The following is a 22,320-nucleotide window of genomic DNA, read 5'->3' as shown; positions in this document are numbered from 1 at the left end:
TAACAAGGACAACAACAACAACTACAACAAGAACAGCAAGAACAACAGCAACAACAAGAACAACAACAAGAACAACGAGAACAACAACAAGAACAACAACAACAACAGCAACAACAACAACAACAACAGAAAGAACAACAAGGACAGAAAGAACAACAAGGACAACAAGAACAAGAACTTCAAGAGCAACAACAACAAGAACCACATGAACAACAACAACAAGAACAACAAGAACAACAACAACAACATGAACAACAAGAACAACAAGAACAACAAGAACATCAAGAACAACAACAACATGAACAACAAGAACATCAACAACCAGAACAACAACAACAACAACAACAAGAACAAAAAGAACAACAACAACATGAACAACAAGAACATCAACAACCAGAACAACAAGAACAACAAGAGCAACAAGAGCAACAAGAGCAACAAGAGCAACAAGAGCAACAAGAGCAACAAGAGCAACAAGAGCAACAAGAGCAACAAGAACAACAAGAACAACAAGATCAACAAGAACAACAAGAGCAACAAGAACAACAAGAACAACAAGATCAACAAGAACAACAAGAACAACAAGAACAACAACAACAACAACAACAACAACAAGAACAGAAAGAACAACAAGGACAAGAAGAACAAGAACTGCAAGAGCAACAACAACAAGAACCACATGAACAACAAGAACAGAAAGAACAACAAGGACAAGAAGAACAAGAACAGCAAGAGCAACAACAACAAGAACCACATGAACAACAACAACAAGAACAACAAGAACAACAAGGACAACTAGAACAACAAGAACAACAAGAACAACAAGAACAACAAGAACAACAAGAACAACAAGAACAACAAGAACAACAAGAACAACGAGAACAACGAGAACAACGAGAACAACGAGAACAACGAGAACAACAAGGACAACAAGAACAACAAGAACAACGAGAACAACGAGAACAACAAGAACAACAAGATCAACAAAAACAACAAGAACAACAAGAACAACAAGAACAACAAGAACAACAAGAACAACAAGAACAACAAGAACTACAACAATAACAAGGACAGCAACAACAACTACAACAAGAACAGCATGAACAACAACAACAACAAGAACAACAACAAGAACAACAAGAACAACAAGATCAACAAAAACAACATCTACAACAAGAACAGCAAGAACAACAACAACAACAACAAGAACAACAAGAACAGAAAGAACCACAAGGACAACAAGAACAAGAACAGCAAGAGCAACAACAACATGAACCGCATGAACAACAACAACAAGAACAACAAGAACAACAACAAGAACAACAAGAGCAACAAGAACAACAAGAACAACAATATCAACAAGAACAACAAGCACAACAAGAACAACAAGGACAACAACAACAAGAACAACAAGGACAACTAGAACAACAACAAGAAGAACAACAAGAACAACATGAACAGCAAAAACAACAAGAACAACAAGAACAACAAGAACAACAAGAACAACAAGAACAACAAGAACAACAAGAACAACAAGAACAACAAGAACAACAAGAACAACAAGAACAACAAGGACAACAAGAACAACAAGAACAACGAGAACAACAAGAACAACAAGATCAACAAAAACAACAAGAACAACAAGAACAACAAGAACAACAAGAACAACAAGAACAACAAGAACAACAAGAACAACAAGAACAACAAGAACTACAACAATAACAAGGACAACAACAACAACTACAACAAGAACAGCAAGAACAACAGCAACAACAAGAACAACAACAAGAACAACAAGAACAACAAGAACAACAAGAACAACAAGAACAACAAGAACAACAAGAACAACGAGAATAACAAAAACAACGAGAACAACGAGAACAACAAGAACAACGAGAACAACGAGAACAACAACAAGAACAACAACAACAAGAACAACAACAACAACAACAAGAAGAACAGAAAGAACAACAAGGACAACAAGAACAAGAACAGCTAGAGCAACAACAACAAGAACCACATGAACAACAACAACAAGAACAACAAGAACAACAAGAACAACAGGAACAACAAGAACAACAAGAACAACAAGAACAACAAGAACAACAAGAAAAACAAGAACAAGAACAACAACACCAACCAGAACAACAACAACATGAACAACAAGAACAACAACAGCAACAACAACAACAAGGACAACAAGAACAACAAGAGCAAAAAGAACAACAAGAACAACGAGAACAACGAGAACAACGAGAACAACGAGAACAACAACAAGAACAACAACAACAACAACAACAACAACAACAACTAGAACAACAAGAACAACAAGAACACCAAGAACAAAAAGAACAACAAGAACAACAAGAACAACAAGAACATCAAGAACAAAAACAACATGAACAACAAGAACAACAAGAACAACAAGAACATCAAGAACAAAAACAACATGAACAACAAGAACATCAACAACCAGAACAACAACAACAACAACAAGAACAAAAAGAACAACAACAACATGAACAACAAGAACATCAACAACCAGAACAACAAGAACAACAAGAGCAACAAGAGCAACAAGAGCAACAAGAGCAACAAGAGCAACAAGAGCAACAAGAGCAACAAGAGCAACAAGAGCAACAAGAACAACAAGAACAACAAGATCAACAAGAGCAACAAGAGCAACAAGAACAACAAGAACAACAAGATCAACAAGAACAACAAGAACAACAAGAACAACAAGAACAACAACAACAACAACAACAACAACAAGAACAACAAGAACAGAAAGAACAACAAGGACAAGAAGAACAAGAACAGCAAGAGCAACAACAACAAGAACCACATGAACAACAACAACAAGAACAACAAGAACAACAACAACAACAGGAACAACAAGAACCACAACGACAAGAACAACAACAACAAGAACAACAAAAACAAGAACAACAAGAACAACAACAAGAACAACAAGAGCAACAAGAACAACAAGAGCAACAATAACAACAAGAACAACAAGAACAACAAGAACAACAAGAACAACAAGAACAACAAGAACAACGAGAACAACGAGAACAACGAGAACAACGAGAACAACGAGAACAACGAGAACAAGGAGAACAACGAGAACAACAAGAACAACCAGAACAGCAAGAAGAACAACAAGAACAACAAGATCAACAAGCACAACAAGATCAACAAAAACAACATGAACAACAAGAGCAACAAGAACAACAAGAACAACAAGAACTACAACAATAACAAGGACAGCAACAACAACTACAACAAGAACAGCAAGAACAACAAGAACAACAAGAACAACAAGAAGAACAACAAGAACAACAAGAAGGAGAACAAGAACAACAAGAACAACAAGAAGAACAACAAGAACAACAACAAGAACAACAAGAACAACAAGATCAACAACAACATGAGCAACAAGAACACCAAGAACAACAAGAACAACAAGAACAACAAGAACAACAAGAACAACAAGATCAACAACAACATGAACAACAAGAACATCAACAACCAGAACAACAAGAACAACAACAGCAACAAGAGCAACAAAAGCAACAAGAGCAACAAGAACGACAAGAACAACAAGAACAACAAGATCAACAAGAGCAACAAGAGCAACAAGAACAACAAGAACAACAAGATCAACAAGAACAAGAACAGCAAGAAAAACAACAAAAACAACAACAAAAATAAGAACAACATCAAAAAACAAGAACAACAACATGAATAACCGGAACAACAAGAACAACAAGAACAACCAGAACAACAACAACAAGAACAACTAGAACAACAACAACAAGAACAACAAGAACAACAAGAACAACAAGAACAACAAGGACAACAAGACAACATGAACAGCAAGAACAACAAGAACAACAAGAACAACCGGAACAACAAGAACAACAAGAACAACCAGAACAAGAACAACCGGAACAACAAGAACAACAAGAACAACCAGAACAACAACAACAAGGACAACTAGAACAACAACAAGAAGAACAACAACAACAAGAACAACAAGAACAACAAGAACAACAAGAACAACAAGAACAACAAGAACAACAAGAACAACAAGAACAACAAGAACAACAAGAACAACAAGAACAACAAGAACAACAAGAACAACAAGAACAACAAGAACAACAAGATCAACAAGAACAACAAGAACAACAAGAACAACAAGAACAACAAGAACAACAAGAACAACAAGAACAACAAGAACAACAAGAACAACAAGAACAACAAGAACAACAAGAACAACAAGAACAACAAGAACAACAAGAACAACAAGAACAACAAGAACAACAAGAACAACGAGAACAACGAGAACAACGAGAACAAAGAGAACAACGAGAACAACGAGAACAACAAGAACAACAAGAACAACAAGAACAAGAACAGGAAGAACAACAACAACAACAAGAACAACAAAAACAAGAACAACAACAAGAACAACACGAACAACAACAAGAACAACAACAACAACAAGAACAACAAGAACAACAAGAACAACAAGAACAACAAGAACAACAAGAACAACAAGAACAACAAGAACAACAAGAACAACAAGAACAACAAGAACAACAAGAACAACGAGAACAACAACAAAAACAAGAACAACAACAAGAACAACACGAACAACAACAAGAACAACAACAACAACACGAACAACAAGAACAACAAGAACAACAAGAACAACAAGAACAACAAGAACAACAAGAACAACAAGAACAACAAGAACAACAAGAACAACAAGAACAACAAGAACAACAAGTACAACAAGAACAACAAGAACAACAAGAACAACAAGAACAACAAGAACAACAAGAACAACAAGAACAACAAGAACAACAAGAACAACAAGGACAACAACAACAACAACAAGAACAACAAGAACAACACGAACAGAAAGAACAGCAAGAACAACAAGAACAACAAGAGCAACAAGAACAACAAGAACAAGAACAGGAAGAACAACAACAACAACAAGAACAACAAAAACAACAGGAACAACAAGAACAACAAGAACAACAAGAGCAACATGAACAAGAACAGCAAGAACCACAACAACAACAACAACAACAACAACAAGAACAACATGAACAACAACAACAACAAGAACAACAAGAACAACAAGAACAACAAGAACAACAAGAACAACAAGAACAACAAGAACAACAAGAACAACAAGAACAACGAGAACAACGAGAACAACAAGAATAACAAGAACAACAAGGACAACCAGAACAGCAAGAAGAACAACAAGAACAACAAGAACAACAAGAACAACAAGATCAACAAAAACAACAAGAACAACAAGAACAACAAGAGCAACAAGAACAACAAGAACAACAAGAACAACAAGAACTACAACAATAACAAGGACAACAACAACAACTACAACAAGAACAGCAAGAACAACAGCAACAACAAGAACAACAACAAGAACAACAAGAACAACAAGATCAACAAAAACAACAACTACAACAAGAACAGCAAGAACAACAACATCAACAAGAACAACAAGAACAGAAAGAACAACAAGGACAACGAGAACAAGAACTGCAAGAGCAACAACAACAAGAACCACATGAACAACAACAACAAGAACAACAAGAACAACAAGAACAACAACAACAACAGGAACAACAAGAACCACAACGCCAAGAACAACAACAACAAGAACAACAAAAACAAGAACAACAAGAACAACAACAAGAACAACAAGAGCAACAAGAACAACAAGAGCGACAAGAACAACAAGAGCAACAAGAGCAACAAGAACAACAAGAACAACAAGAACAACAAGAACAACAAGAACAACAAGATCAACAAGAACAACGAGAATAACGAGAACAACGAGAACAACGAGAACAACGAGAACAACGAGAACGAGAACAACGAGAACAACGAGAACAACGAGAACAACAAGAACAACGAGAACAACGAGAACAACAACAAGAACAACAACAACAACAGCAACAACAACAACAACAACAACAACAAGAACAGAAAGAACAACAAGGACAACAAGAACAAGAACAGCAAGAGCAACAACAACAAGAACCACATGAACAACAACAACAAGAACAACAAGAACAACAACAACAACAGGAACAACAAGAACAACAAGAACAACAAGAAAAACAAGAACAAGAACAACAACATCAACCAGAACAACAACAACATGAACAACAAGAACAACAACAGCAACAACAACAACAAGGACAACAAGAACAACAAGAGCAAAAAGAACAACAAGAACAACGAGAACAACGAGAACAACAACAGGAACAACAACAACAACAACAACAACAACAACAACAACAACTAGAACAACAAGAACAACAAGAACACCAAGAACAAAAAGAACAACAAGAACAACAAGAACAACAAGAACAACAAGAACATCAAGAACAACAACAACATGAACAACAAGAACATCAACAACCAGAACAACAAGAGCAACAAGAGCAACAAGAGCAACAACAGCAACAAGAGCAACAAGAGCAACAAGAGCAACAAGAGCAACAAGAGCAACAAGAGCAACAAGAGCAACAAGAGCAACAAGAACAACAAGAACAACAAGAACAACAAGAACAACAAGAGCAACAAGAACAACAAGAACAACAAGAACAACAAGATCAACAAGAACAACAAGAACAACAAGAACAACAACAACAACAACAACAAGAACAACAAGAACAGAAAGAACAACAAGGACAAGAAGAACAAGAACAGCAAGAGCAACAACAACAAGAACCACATGAACAACAACAACAAGAACAACAAGAACAACAACAACAACAGGAACTACAAGAACCACAACGACAAGAACAACAACAACAAGAACAACAAAAACAAGAACAACAAGAACAACAACAAGAACAACAAGAGCAACAAGAACAACAAGAGCAACAAGAACAACAAGAACAACAAGAACAACAAGAACAACAAGAACAACAAGAACAACAAGAACAACAAGAACAACAAGAACAACAAGAACAACGAGAACAACGAGAACAACGAGAACAACGAGAACAACGAGAACAACAAGGACAACAAGAACAACAAGAACCACAACGCCAAGAACAACAACAACAAGAACAACAAAAACAAGAACAACAAGAACAACAACAAGAACAACAAGAGCAACAAGAACAACAAGAGCGACAAGAACAACAAGAGCAACAAGAGCAACAAGAACAACAAGAACAACAAGAACAACAAGGACAACAACAACAAGAACAACAAGGACAACTAGAACAACAACAAGAAGAACAACAAGATCAACATGAACATCAAAAACAACAAGAACAACAAGAACAACAAGAACAACAAGAACAACAAGAACTACAACAATAACAAGGACAACAACAACAACTACAACAGGAACAGCAAGAACAACAGCAACAACAAGAACAACAACAAGAACAACAAGAACAACAAGATCAACAAAAACAACAACTACAACAAGAACAGCAAGAACAACAACATCAACAAGAACAACAAGAACAGAAAGAACAACAAGGACAGAAAGAACAACAAGGACAACAAGAACAAGAACTGCAAGAGCAACAACAACAAGAACCACATGAACAACAACAACAAGAACAACAAGAACAACAAGAACAACAAGAACAACAACAACAACAGGAACAACAAGAACCACAACGCCAAGAACAACAACAACAAGAACAACAAAAACAAGAACAACAAGAACAACAACAAGAACAACAAGAGCAACAAGAACAACAAGAGCGACAAGAACAACAAGAGCAACAAGAGCAACAAGAACAACAAGAACAACAAGAACAACAAGAACAACAAGAACAACAAGAACAACAAGAACAACAAGAACAACAAGAACAACAAGAACAACAAGAACAACAAGGACAACTAGAACAACAACAAGAAGAACAACAAGAACAACATGAACAGCAAAAACAACAAGAACAACAAGAACAACAAGAACAACAAGAACAACAAGAACTACAACAATAACAAGGACAACAACAACAACTACAACAAGAACAGCAAGAACAACAGCAACAACAAGAACAACAACAAGAACAACAAGAACAACAAGATCAACAAAAACAACAACTACAACAAGAACAGCAAGAACAACAACATCAACAAGAACAACAAGAACAGAAAGAACAACAAGGACAGAAAGAACAACAAGGACAACAAGAACAAGAACTGCAAGAGCAACAACAACAAGAACCACATGAACAACAACAACAAGAACAACAAGAACAACAAGAACAACAAGAACAACAAGAACAACAAGAACAACAAGAACAACAAGAACAACAAGAACAACAACAACAACAGGAACAACAAGAACCACAACGCCAAGAACAACAACAACAAGAACAACAAAAACAAGAACAACAAGAACAACAACAAGAACAACAAGAGCAACAAGAACAACAAGAGCGACAAGAACAACAAGAGCAACAAGAGCAACAAGAACAACAAGAACAACAAGAACAACAAGAACAACAAGAACAACAAGAACAACAAGAACAACAAGAACAACAAGAACAACAAGAACAACAAGAACAACAAGGACAACAAGAACAACAAGAACAACGAGAACAACAAGAACAACAAGATCAACAAAAACAACAAGAACAACAAGAACAACAAGAACAACAAGAACTACAACAATAACAAGGACAACAACAACAACTACAACAAGAACAGCAAGAACAACAGCAACAACAAGAACAACAACAAGAACAACAAGAACAACAAGAACAACAAGAACAACAAGAACAACAAGAACAACAAGAACAACGAGAATAACGAGAACAACGAGAACAACGAGAACAACGAGAAAACGAGAACGAGAACAACGAGAACAACGAGAACAACGAGAACAACAAGAACAACGAGAACAACGAGAACAACAACAAGAACAACAACAACAACAGCAACAACAACAACAACAACAACAACAACAAGAACAACAACAACAACAACAACAAGAACAGAAAGAACAACAAGGACAACAAGAACAAGAACAGCTAGAGCAACAACAACAAGAACCACATGAACAACAACAACAAGAACAACAAGAACAACAAGAACAACAGGAACAACAAGAACAACAAGAACAACAAGAACAACAAGAACAACAAGAAAAACAAGAACAAGAACAACAACACCAACCAGAACAACAACAACATGAACAACAAGAACAACAACAGCAACAACAACAACAAGGACAACAAGAACAACAAGAGCAAAAAGAACAACAAGAACAACGAGAACAACGAGAACAACGAGAACAACGAGAACAACAACAAGAACAACAACAACAACAACAACAACAACAACTAGAACAACAAGAACAACAAGAACACCAAGAACAAAAAGAACAACAAGAACAACAAGAACAACAAGAACATCAAGAACAAAAACAACATGAACAACAAGAACAACAAGAACAACAAGAACATCAAGAACAAAAACAACATGAACAACAAGAACATCAACAACCAGAACAACAACAACAACAACAAGAACAAAAAGAACAACAACAACATGAACAACAAGAACATCAACAACCAGAACAACAAGAACAACAAGAGCAACAAGAGCAACAAGAGCAACAAGAGCAACAAGAGCAACAAGAGCAACAAGAGCAACAAGAGCAACAAGAGCAACAAGAACAACAAGAACAACAAGATCAACAAGAACAACAAGAGCAACAAGAACAACAAGAACAACAAGATCAACAAGAACAACAAGAACAACAAGAACAACAACAACAACAACAACAACAACAACAACAAGAACAACAAGAACAGAAAGAACAACAAGGACAAGAAGAACAAGAACAGCAAGAGCAACAACAACAAGAACCACATGAACAACAACAACAAGAACAACAAGAGCAACAACAACAACAGGAACAACAAGAACCGCAACGACAAGAACAACAACAACAAGAACAACAAAAACAAGAACAACAAGAACAACAACAAGAACAACAAGAGCAACAATAACAACAAGAACAACAAGAACAACAAGAACAACAAGAACAACAAGAACAACAAGAACAACGAGAACAACGAGAACAACGAGAACAACGAGAACAACGAGAACAACGAGAACAACAAGAACAACCAGAACAGCAAGAAGAACAACAAGAACAACAAGAACAACAAGCACAACAAGATCAACAAAAACAACATGAACAACAAGAACAACAAGAACAACAAGAACAACAAGAACTACAACAATAACAAGGACAGCAACAACAACTACAACAAGAACAGCAAGAACAACAAGAACAACAAGAACAACAAGAAGAACAACAAGAACAACAAGAAGGAGAACAAGAACAACAAGAACAACAAGAAGAACAACAAGAACAACAACAAGAACAACAAGAACAACAAGATCAACAACAACATGAACAACAAGAACACCAAGAACAACAAGAACAACAAGAACAACAAGAACAACAAGAACAACAAGATCAACAACAACATGAACAACAAGAACATCAACAACCAGAACAACAAGAACAACAACAGCAACAAGAGCAACAAAAGCAACAAGAGCAACAAGAACGACAAGAACAACAAGATCAACAAGATCAACAAGAGCAACAAGAGCAACAAGAACAACAACAACAACAAGATCAACAAGAACAAGAACAGCAAGAAAAACAACAAAAACAACAACAAAAATAAGAACAACATCAAAAAACAAGAACAACAACATGAATAACCGGAACAACAAGAACAACAAGAACAACCAGAACAACAACAACAAGAACAACTAGAACAACAACAACAAGAACAACAAGAACAACAAGAACAACAAGAACAACAAGGACAACAAGACAACATGAACAGCAAGAACAACAAGAACAACAAGAACAACCGGAACAACAAGAACAACAAGAACAACCAGAACAAGAACAACCGGAACAACAAGAACAACAAGAACAACCAGAACAACAACAACAAGGACAACTAGAACAACAACAAGAAGAACAACAACAACAAGAACAACAAGAACAACAAGAACAACAAGAACAACAAGAACAACAAGAACAACAAGAACAACAAGATCAACAAGAACAACAAGAACAACAAGAACAACAAGAACAACAAGAACAACAAGAACAACAAGAACAACAAGAACAACAAGAACAACAAGAACAACAAGAACAACAAGAACAACAAGAACAACAAGAACAACAAGAACAACAAGAACAACAAGAACAACGAGAACAACGAGAACAACGAGAACAAAGAGAACAACGAGAACAAAGAACAACAAGAACAAGAACAGGAAGAACAACAACAACAACAAGAACAACAAAAACAAGAACAACAACAAGAACAACACGAACAACAACAAGAACAACACGAACAACAACAAGAACAACAACAACAACAAGAACAACAAGAACAACAAGAACAACAAGAACAACAAGAACAACAAGAACAACAAGAACAACAAGAACAACAAGAACAACGAGAACAACAACAAAAACAAGAACAACAACAAGAACAACACGAACAACAACAAGAACAACAACAACAACAAGAACAACAAGAACAACAAGAACAACAAGAACAACAAGAACAACAAGAACAACAAGAACAACAAGAACAACAAGAACAACAAGAACAACAAGAACAACAAGAACAACAAGAACAACAAGAACAACAAGAACAACAAGAACAACAAGAACAACAAGAACAACTAGAACAACAAGTACAACAAGAACAACAAGAACAACAAGAACAACAAGAACAACAAGAACAACAAGAACAACAAGAACAACAAGGACAACAACAACAACAACAAGAACAACAAGAACAACATGAACAGAAAGAACAGCAAGAACAACAAGAACAACAAGAGCAACAAGAACAACAAGAACAAGAACAGGAAGAACAACAACAACAACAAGAACAACAAAAACAACAGGAACAACAAGAACAACAAGAACAACAAGAGCAACAAGAACAAGAACAGCAAGAACAACAACAACAACAACAACAACAACAACAAGAACAACATGAACAACAACAACAACAAGAACAACAAGAACAACAAGAACAACAAGAACAACAAGAACAACAAGAACAACAAGAACAACAAGAACAACAAGAACAACAAGAACAACGAGAACAACGAGAACAACAAGAATAACAAGAACAACAAGGACAACCAGAACAGCAAGAAGAACAACAAGAACAACAAGAACAACAAGAACAACAAGATCAACAAAAACAACAAGAACAACAAGAACAACAAGAGCAACAAGAACAACAAGAACAACAAGAACAACAAGAACTACAACAATAACAAGGACAACAACAACAACTACAACAAGAACAGCAAGAACAACAGCAACAACAAGAACAACAACAAGAACAACAAGAACAACAAGATCAACAAAAACAACAACTACAACAAGAACAGCAAGAACAACAACATCAACAAGAACAACAAGAACAGAAAGAACAACAAGGACAACGAGAACAAGAACTGCAAGAGCAACAACAACAAGAACCACATGAACAACAACAAAAAGAACAACAAGAACAACAAGAACAACAACAACAACAGGAACAACAAGAACCACAACGCCAAGAACAACAACAACAAGAACAACAAAAACAAGAACAACAAGAACAACAACAAGAACAACAAGAGCAACAAGAACAACAAGAGCGACAAGAACAACAAGAGCAACAAGAGCAACAAGAACAACAAGAACAACAAGAACAACAAGAACAACAAGAACAACAAGAACAACAAGAACAACAAGAACAACAAGAACAACAAGAACAACAAGAACAACAAGAACAACAAGAACAACAAGAACAACAAGAACAACGAGAATAACGAGAACAACGAGAACAACGAGAACAACGAGAACAACGAGAACGAGAACAACGAGAACAACGAGAACAACGAGAACAACAAGAACAACGAGAACAACGAGAACAACAACAAGAACAACAACAACAACAGCAACAACAACAACAACAACAACAACAAGAACAGAAAGAACAACAAGAACAACAAGAACAAGAACAGCAAGAGCAACAACAACAAGAACCACATGAACAACAACAACAAGAACAACAAGAACAACAACAACAACAGGAACAACAAGAACAACAAGAACAACAAGAACAACAAGAACAACAAGAAAAACAAGAACAAGAACAACAACATCAACCAGAACAACAACAACATGAACAACAAGAACAACAACAGCAACAACAACAACAAGGACAACAAGAACAACAAGAGCAAAAAGAACAACAAGAACAACGAGAACAACGAGAACAACGAAAACAACGAGAACAACAACAGGAACAACAACAACAACAACAACAACAACTAGAACAACAAGAACAACAAGAACACCAAGAACAAAAAGAACAACAAGAACAACAAGAACAACAAGAACAACAAGAACATCAAGAACAACAACAACATGAACAACAAGAACATCAACAACCAGAACAACAACAACAACAACAACAAGAACAAAAAGAACAACAACAACATGAACAACAAGAACATCAACAACCAGAACAACAATAACAACAAGAACAACAAGATCAACAAAAACAACAACTACAACAAGAACAGCAAGAACAACAACATCAACAAGAACAACAAGAACAGAAAGAACAACAAGGACAGAAAGAACAACAAGGACAACAAGAACAAGAACTGCAAGAGCAACAACAACAAGAACCACATGAACAACAACAACAAGAACAACAAGAACAACAAGAACAACAAGAACAACAAGAACAACAAGAACAACAACAACAACAGGAACAACAAGAACCACAACGCCAAGAACAACAACAACAAGAACAACAAAAACAAGAACAACAAGAACAACAACAAGAACAACAAGAGCAACAAGAACAACAAGAGCGACAAGAACAACAAGAGCAACAAGAGCAACAAGAACAACAAGAACAACAAGAACAACAAGAACAACAAGAACAACAAGAACAACAAGAACAACAAGAACAACAAGAACAACAAGAACAACAAGAACAACAAGAACAACAAGAACAACGAGAATAACGAGAACAACGAGAACAACGAGAACAACGAGAACAACGAGAACGAGAACAACGAGAACAACGAGAACAACGAGAACAACAAGAACAACGAGAACAACGAGAACAACAACAAGAACAACAACAACAACAGCAACAACAACAACAACAACAACAACAAGAACAGAAAGAACAACAAGGACAACAAGAACAAGAACAGCAAGAGCAACAACAACAAGAACCACATGAACAACAACAACAAGAACAACAAGAACAACAACAACAACAGGAACAACAAGAACAACAAGAACAACAAGAAAAACAAGAACAAGAACAACAACATCAACCAGAACAACAACAACATGAACAACAAGAACAACAACAGCAACAACAACAACAAGGACAACAAGAACAACAAGAGCAAAAAGAACAACAAGAACAACGAGAACAACGAGAACAACGAAAACAACGAGAACAACAACAGGAACAACAACAACAACAACAACAACAACAACAACTAGAACAACAAGAACAACAAGAACACCAAGAACAAAAAGAACAACAAGAGCAACAAGAGCAACAAGAGCAACAAGAGCAACAAGAGCAACAAGAGCAACAAGAGCAACAAGAGCAACAAGAACAACAAGAACAACAAGAACAACAAGAGCAACAAGAACAACAAGAACAACAAGAACAACAAGATCAACAAGAACAACAAGAACAACAAGAACAACAAGATCAACAAGAACAACAAGAACAACAAGAACAACAACAACAACAACAACAAGAACAACAAGAACAGAAAGAACAACAACAACAAGAACAACAAGAACAGAAAGAACAACAAGGACAAGAAGAACAAGAACAGCAAGAGCAACAACAACAAGAACCACATGAACAACAACAACAAGAACAACAAGAACAACAACAACAACAGGAACTACAAGAACCACAACGACAAGAACAACAACAACAAGAACAACAAAAACAAGAACAACAAGAACAACAACAAGAACAACAAGAGCAACAAGAACAACAAGAGCAACAAGAACAACAAGAACAACAAGAACAACAAGAACAACAAGAACAACAAGAACAACAAGAACAACAAGAGCAACAAGAACAACAAGAACAACGAGAACAACGAGAACAACGAGAACAACGAGAACAACGAGAACAACAAGGACAACAAGAACAACAAGAACCACAACGCCAAGAACAACAACAACAAGAACAACAAAAACAAGAACAACAAGAACAACAACAAGAACAACAAGAGCAACAAGAACAACAAGAGCGACAAGAACAACAAGAGCAACAAGAGCAACAAGAACAACAAGAACAACAAGAACAACAAGGACAACAACAACAAGAACAACAAGGACAACTAGAACAACAACAAGAAGAACAACAAGATCAACATGAACATCAAAAACAACAAGAACAACAAGAACAACAAGAACAACAAGAACAACAAGAACTACAACAATAACAAGGACAACAACAACAACTACAACAGGAACAGCAAGAACAACAGCAACAACAAGAACAACAACAAGAACAACAAGAACAACAAGATCAACAAAAACAACAACTACAACAAGAACAGCAAGAACAACAACATCAACAAGAACAACAAGAACAGAAAGAACAACAAGGACAGAAAGAACAACAAGGACAACAAGAACAAGAACTGCAAGAGCAACAACAACAAGAACCACATGAACAACAACAACAAGAACAACAAGAACAACAAGAACAACAAGAACAACAAGAACAACAACAACAACAGGAACAACAAGAACCACAACGCCAAGAACAACAACAACAAGAACAACAAAAACAAGAACAACAAGAACAACAACAAGAACAACAAGAGCAACAAGAACAACAAGAGCGACAAGAACAACAAGAGCAACAAGAGCAACAAGAACAACAAGAACAACAAGAACAACAAGAACAACAAGAACAACAAGAACAACAAGAACAACAAGAACAACAAGAACAACAAGAACAACAAGAACAACAAGGACAACTAGAACAACAACAAGAAGAACAACAAGAACAACATGAACAGCAAAAACAACAAGAACAACAAGAACAACAAGAACAACAAGAACAACAAGAACTACAACAATAACAAGGACAACAACAACAACTACAACAAGAACAGCAAGAACAACAGCAACAACAAGAACAACAACAAGAACAACAAGAACAACAAGATCAACAAAAACAACAACTACAACAAGAACAGCAAGAACAACAACATCAACAAGAACAACAAGAACAGAAAGAACAACAAGGACAGAAAGAACAACAAGGACAACAAGAACAAGAACTGCAAGAGCAACAACAACAAGAACCACATGAACAACAACAACAAGAACAACAAGAACAACAAGAACAACAAGAACAACAAGAACAACAAGAACAACAAGAACAACAAGAACAACAAGAACAACAAGAACAACAAGAACAACAACAACAACAGGAACAACAAGAACCACAGCGCCAAGAACAACAACAACAAGAACAACAAAAACAAGAACAACAAGAACAACAACAAGAACAACAAGAGCAACAAGAACAACAAGAGCGACAAGAACAACAAGAGCAACAAGAGCAACAAGAACAACAAGAACAACAAGAACAACAAGAACAACAAGAACAACAAGAACAACAAGAACAACAAGAACAACAAGAACAACAAGAACAACAAGAACAACAAGGACAACAAGAACAACAAGAACAACGAGAACAACAAGAACAACAAGATCAACAAAAACAACAAGAACAACAAGAACAACAAGAACAACAAGAACTACAACAATAACAAGGACAACAACAACAACTACAACAAGAACAGCAAGAACAACAGCAACAACAAGAACAACAACAAGAACAACAAGAACAACAAGAACAACAAGAACAACAAGAACAACAAGAACAACAAGAACAACGAGAATAACGAGAACAACGAGAACAACGAGAACAACGAGAAAACGAGAACGAGAACAACGAGAACAACGAGAACAACGAGAACAACAAGAACAACGAGAACAACGAGAACAACAACAAGAACAACAACAACAACAGCAACAACAACAACAACAACAACAACAACAACAAGAACAACAACAACAACAACAACAAGAACAGAAAGAACAACAAGGACAACAAGAACAAGAACAGCTAGAGCAACAACAACAAGAACCACATGAACAACAACAACAAGAACAACAAGAACAACAAGAACAACAGGAACAACAAGAACAACAAGAACAACAAGAACAACAAGAACAACAAGAAAAACAAGAACAAGAACAACAACACCAACCAGAACAACAACAACATGAACAACAAGAACAACAACAGCAACAACAACAACAAGGACAACAAGAACAACAAGAGCAAAAAGAACAACAAGAACAACGAGAACAACGAGAACAACGAGAACAACGAGAACAACAACAAGAACAACAACAACAACAACAACAACAACAACTAGAACAACAAGAACAACAAGAACACCAAGAACAAAAAGAACAACAAGAACAACAAGAACAACAAGAACATCAAGAACAAAAACAACATGAACAACAAGAACAACAAGAACAACAAGAACATCAAGAACAAAAACAACATGAACAACAAGAACATCAACAACCAGAACAACAACAACAACAACAAGAACAAAAAGAACAACAACAACATGAACAACAAGAACATCAACAACCAGAACAACAAGAACAACAAGAGCAACAAGAGCAACAAGAGCAACAAGAGCAACAAGAGCAACAAGAGCAACAAGAGCAACAAGAGCAACAAGAGCAACAAGAACAACAAGAACAACAAGATCAACAAGAACAACAAGAGCAACAAGAACAACAAGAACAACAAGATCAACAAGAACAACAAGAACAACAAGAACAACAACAACAACAACAACAACAACAAGAACAACAAGAACAGAAAGAACAACAAGGACAAGAAGAACACGAACAGCAAGAGCAACAACAACAAGAACCACATGAACAACAACAACAAGAACAACAAGAGCAACAACAACAACAGGAACAACAAGAACCGCAACGACAAGAACAACAACAACAAGAACAACAAAAACAAGAACAACAAGAACAACAACAAGAACAACAAGAGCAACAATAACAACAAGAACAACAAGAACAAGAACAACAAGAACAGAAAGAACAACAAGGACAAGAAGAACACGAACAGCAAGAGCAACAACAACAAGAACAACAAGAACAACAAGAACAACAAGAACAACGAGAACAACGAGAACAACGAGAACAACGAGAACAACGAGAACAACGAGAACAACAAGAACAACCAGAACAGCAAGAAGAACAACAAGAACAACAAGAACAACAAGCACAACAAGATCAACAAAAACAACATGAACAACAAGAACAACAAGAACAACAAGAACAACAAGAACAACAAGAACTACAACAATAACAAGGACAGCAACAACAACTACAACAAGAACAGCAAGAACAACAAGAACAACAAGAACAACAAGAAGAACAACAAGAACAACAAGAAGGAGAACAAGAACAACAAGAACAACAAGAAGAACAACAAGAACAACAACAAGAACAACAAGAACAACAAGATCAACAACAACATGAACAACAAGAACACCAAGAACAACAAGAACAACAAGAACAACAAGAACAACAAGAACAACAAGAACAACAAGATCAACAACAACATGAACAACAAGAACATCAACAACCAGAACAACAAGAACAACAACAGCAACAAGAGCAACAAAAGCAACAAGAGCAACAAGAACGACAAGAACAACAAGAACAACAAGATCAACAAGAGCAACAAGAGCAACAAGAACAACAAGAACAACAAGATCAACAAGAACAAGAACAGCAAGAAAAACAACAAAAACAACAACAAAAATAAGAACAACATCAAAAAACAAGAACAACAACATGAATAACCGGAACAACAAGAACAACAAGAACAACCAGAACAACAACAACAAGAACAACTAGAACAACAACAACAAGAACAACAAGAACAACAAGAACAACAAGAACAACAAGGACAACAAGACAACATGAACAGCAAGAACAACAAGAACAACAAGAACAACCGGAACAACAAGAACAACAAGAACAACCAGAACAAGAACAACCGGAACAACAAGAACAACAAGAACAACCAGAACAACAACAACAAGGACAACTAGAACAACAACAAGAAGAACAACAACAACAAGAACAACAAGAACAACAAGAACAACAAGAACAACAAGAACAACAAGAACAACAAGAGCAACAAGAACACCAAGAACAAAAAGAACAACAAGAACAACAAGAACAACAAGAACATCAAGAACAAAAACAACATGAACAACAAGAACAACAAGAACAACAAGAACATCAAGAACAAAAACAACATGAACAACAAGAACATCAACAACCAGAACAACAACAACAACAACAAGAACAAAAAGAACAACAACAACATGAACAACAAGAACATCAACAACCAGAACAACAAGAACAACAAGAGCAACAAGAGCAACAAGAGCAACAAGAGCAACAAGAGCAACAAGAGCAACAAGAGCAACAAGAGCAACAAGAGCAACAAGAACAACAAGAACAACAAGATCAACAAGAACAACAAGAGCAACAAGAACAACAAGAACAACAAGATCAACAAGAACAACAAGAACAACAAGAACAACAACAACAACAACAACAACAACAAGAACAACAAGCACAACAAGATCAACAAAAACAACATGAACAACAAGAACAACAAGAACAACAAGAACAACAAGAACAACAAGAACTACAACAATAACAAGGACAGCAACAACAACTACAACAAGAACAGCAAGAACAACAAGAACAACAAGAACAACAAGAAGAACAACAAGAACAACAAGAAGGAGAACAAGAACAACAAGAACAACAAGAAGAACAACAAGAACAACAACAAGAACAACAAGAACAACAAGATCAACAACAACATGAACAACAAGAACACCAAGAACAACAAGAACAACAAGAACAACAAGAACAACAAGAACAACAAGAACAACAAGATCAACAACAACATGAACAACAAGAACATCAACAACCAGAACAACAAGAACAACAACAGCAACAAGAGCAACAAAAGCAACAAGAGCAACAAGAACGACAAGAACAACAAGAACAACAAGATCAACAAGAGCAACAAGAGCAACAAGAACAACAAGAACAACAAGATCAACAAGAACAAGAACAGCAAGAAAAACAACAAAAACAACAACAAAAATAAGAACAACATCAAAAAACAAGAACAACAACATGAATAACCGGAACAACAAGAACAACAAGAACAACCAGAACAACAACAACAAGAACAACTAGAACAACAACAACAAGAACAACAAGAACAACAAGAACAACAAGAACAACAAGGACAACAAGACAACATGAACAGCAAGAACAACAAGAACAACAAGAACAACCGGAACAACAAGAACAACAAGAACAACCAGAACAAGAACAACCGGAACAACAAGAACAACAAGAACAACCAGAACAACAACAACAAGGACAACTAGAACAACAACAAGAAGAACAACAACAACAAGAACAACAAGAACAACAAGAACAACAAGAACAACAAGAACAACAAGAACAACAAGAACAACAAGATCAACAAGAACAACAAGAACAACAAGAACAACAAGAACAACAAGAACAACAAGAACAACAAGAACAACAAGAACAACAAGAACAACAAGAACAACAAGAACAACAAGAACAACAAGAACAACAAGAACAACGAGAACAACGAGAACAACGAGAACAAAGAGAACAACGAGAACAACGAGAACAACAAGAACAAGAACAGGAAGAACAACAACAACAACAAGAACAACAAAAACAAGAACAACAACAAGAACAACACGAACAACAACAAGAACAACAACAACAACAAGAACAACAAGAACAACAAGAACAACAAGAACAACAAGAACAACAAGAACAACAAGAACAACAAGAACAACAAGAACAACGAGAACAACAACAAAAACAAGAACAACAACAAGAACAACACGAACAACAACAAGAACAACAACAACAACAAGAACAACAAGAACAACAAGAACAACAAGAACAACAAGAACAACAAGAACAACAAGAACAACAAGAACAACAAGAACAACAAGAACAACAAGAACAACAAGAACAACAAGAACAACAAGAACAACAAGAACAACAAGAACAACTAGAACAACAAGTACAACAAGAACAACAAGAACAACAAGAACAACAAGAACAACAAGAACAACAAGAACAACAAGAACAACAAGGACAACAACAACAACAACAAGAACAACAAGAACAACATGAACAGAAAGAACAGCAAGAACAACAAGAACAACAAGAGCAACAAGAACAACAAGAACAAGAACAGGAAGAACAACAACAACAACAAGAACAACAAAAACAACAGGAACAACAAGAACAACAAGAACAACAAGAGCAACAAGAACAAGAACAGCAAGAACAACAACAACAACAACAACAACAACAACAAGAACAACATGAACAACAACAACAACAAGAACAACAAGAACAACAAGAACAACAAGAACAACAAGAACAACAAGAACAACAAGAACAACAAGAACAACAAGAACAACGAGAACAACGAGAACAACAAGAATAACAAGAACAACAAGGACAACCAGAACAGCAAGAAGAACAACAAGAACAACAAGATCAACAAAAACAACAAGAACAACAAGAACAACAAGAACAACAAGAGCAACAAGAACAACAAGAACAACAAGAACTACAACAATAACAAGGACAACAACAACAACTACAACAAGAACAGCAAGAACAACAGCAACAACAAGAACAACAACAAGAACAACAAGAACAACAAGATCAACAAAAACAACAACTACAACAAGAACAGCAAGAACAACAACATCAACAAGAACAACAAGAACAGAAAGAACAACAAGGACAACGAGAACAAGAACTGCAAGAGCAACAACAACAAGAACCACATGAACAACAACAACAAGAACAACAAGAACAACAAGAACAACAACAACAACAGGAACAACAAGAACCACAACGCCAAGAACAACAACAACAAGAACAACAAAAACAAGAACAACAAGAACAACAACAAGAACAACAAGAGCAACAAGAAC

This window comes from Megalopta genalis, chromosome 8 (assembly GCF_051020955.1).
Source record: "Megalopta genalis isolate 19385.01 chromosome 8, iyMegGena1_principal, whole genome shotgun sequence".
Classification (NCBI taxonomy): domain Eukaryota; kingdom Metazoa; phylum Arthropoda; class Insecta; order Hymenoptera; family Halictidae; genus Megalopta; species Megalopta genalis.
The sequence above is the reverse complement of the archived record's forward strand: the minus strand, read 5'-3'. Positions refer to the sequence as shown.